The sequence below is a fragment of the Pteropus alecto genome, unplaced genomic scaffold, assembly GCF_000325575.1.
Source record: "Pteropus alecto unplaced genomic scaffold, ASM32557v1 scaffold95, whole genome shotgun sequence".
Taxonomy (NCBI): domain Eukaryota; kingdom Metazoa; phylum Chordata; class Mammalia; order Chiroptera; family Pteropodidae; genus Pteropus; species Pteropus alecto.
The window spans coordinates 1,402,350-1,404,703 of record NW_006441071.1 but is presented as its reverse complement, the minus strand read 5'-3'; the positions used below and the strand labels follow the sequence as shown (position 1 = coordinate 1,404,703).

General features: G+C 43.3%; 1 pseudogene; it reads left to right on the top strand.

Moving 5' to 3' along the window:
- Positions 1–1,118: 1,118 nt before the first annotated feature.
- On the top strand, positions 1,119–1,237 carry LOC112485105 (annotated as a pseudogene).
- Positions 1,238–2,354: the final 1,117 nt, after the last annotated feature.

Genomic DNA, 2,354 nt, shown 5'->3' with positions numbered 1-2,354 from the left:
AAAAGCCCCAGATTTACAATATTTTGTGTATTCATTCCATTTCCTTTTCCTTTTTTCCGTCAGTGGAGGTAAGAAGACTTAAGACTGTGGGGATGATTTCGCTGATCATGAAGAGAGTCTCTGGCTCAAAATTCTCAACTGGCAGAACCAGAACAAGGGTCTTGAGGTCTCTAATCCACCTCAGCCCTGGAAGGGTCCAGGAGCCTTTCTCAGGGCACCACTGATGTTTTTCTGCAGCGGTTATTGGTGCTCTCTGTTCTGCCACCTGGTAATCTTAATCACTGTGAGGTTCCCCCTTCAGAGAGGGTCAGGATAGGCCTTTTCATGCTACCACATGGGCCATTCCTCTAGTCTCGCCTACTGGCCCTGTCTCCTCTCTCTGACTTCTAAATCAGGGGGTGGTAAACTGTGGCCCATGGACCAAATTAGCCCAAGGCCTGTTGTTGTGCCCGTGAGCAAAGAATGGGTTTTTCATTTTTAAAGGAGTTAAAAAAATAAGAATAATATTTCGTGACACCTGAAAATTATACAAATTTCAAATTTCATTGCCCATAAATAAAGTGTTATTTAGAATACAGCCACACTCATTTGTTTACATAGGGTGTATGGTGGCTTTCATGCTACAATGGGAGAGTTAAGTAGTCGTGACGGAAACAGTGTGGTCCACAATGCATAAAATATTGCTGTGTGGTCCTTTGTAGAAACAGTCTGCCAGCTCCTGTTTTAGGTGGTGGTGTTTGTTAAGACATGTCTCAGGGCCCTTTGTTTTTATTTTTGTCTTTTCCTTTCATACTGTCTCTCATGGTGATCCCATCTGGTCCCATGATGTAAATGTCATCTGTTTATTGACAATACTGAGCTACAGATGCATATATCCAGTCCTCCTCTTCTTGGGTATCTAATCCTTTCCCTCCTGTACTGTCCATCGACCCATTGGCAGGCTTGTTGGTTCTACTGTCATAACGTCTCGGTCTCCATTTGCATGGCCACCACTGTCACCCAAGCTAGCATCCTCTCTTGCTTGGGCCACCACAACGCCATCTTGTGTCCTTGCTTCCCCTCTTGTTTAATCTATTCTCTACACAGCAGCAGTTTGTGATCTTAAAACCTAATTTATAGTCTATGGCCATGTCACCCTGAACAAGCCCGATCTCGTCTGATCTCGGAAACTAGGCAGGGTCAGGCCTGGTTAATACTTGGATGGGAGACCACTTAGGAATATCGGGTGCTGTATGCATAAAAAGATAAAAAAATAAAGGATCGTAAGCTGACAAGGCCCTTGCAATCTGTGAGGTCAACCAAGGGTTGCCTTGCCTAAAAAAAGACAGCAACAGAAAACCTAATTTATATCATGCCACTCCGCTGCTTTAAACCTCCTATAGCTGCCCACTGCTCCTAGAATAAAATCCAAACTCCTCAGTGTGGCCTCCAGGACCCTACAGAACCGGGTCCCTGTCACCTCTCTATTCTCATCTTGTGTCTTTTGTCTCTCACACACTCATTGTAGCCATAAAGATTTTCTTTTAGCTCTTCAAAGCCGTCAACCCCTTCCTTACCTCAGGTCATTTTACTCCCACCTTCTGCAATGCCTTCCACCTGCTCTACCCATAACTGACTCCTGCTCATTGTTCAGGTCCTATATCATAGGTTACTTCTTTTAAGGTCTTCCCTTACCAACTAGCTACAGTAGCACTTCACATTCCTTACTTCTCTCTGCGTTAGCATATTGCTTATTTCCTTGTTGGAACTCATCAACGTTTTTATCAGGTTTTTTTTTTTTGGTCTCATTAGGATGTAAACTTCAAGGGGCAGAGAATATGTCTATCTTCTCCATTAAATCTTCAGTGTTTAGCATAGTGCTTTTCATATAGTAAGTTTGCAATAAATATTTATAGAAATACTAAACGAACAGAAAGTGGAGATGGCCCTGGTGGTAGGGAAGCACCCCAGAAGGCTAAAAACATTTCTGAGTCACTGAAATGGAAATACTTTTCTTTCTTTTTTAAATACTTTTTATGGTTGCCTAAGGGCCTTGGCACTGGGATTTCAAGGCCATGGTCAACCACTAACGGTTACTGTGGCTCTTTCGCAGCCCTTACGATCAGTTGGTCTCACCACTCCCATAGTCCCCAGATTCCAGTGTCATCCATCCACACTGAGGGGTGGAGGTGCTCTCCTGCTGGGGCCACAACTCACCAGCATCACTCTGCTTTCCTCTTATTTGAAAAAAAAAATTTTTTTTAACAAAACACAAATGTACAAAACCATACAAATGTGTGACTTAATGAATTATTCCAAGGCAAACACCTGTGTAGCCCCACCACTAGGTCAAGTAACAGACCTTTGCCACTATC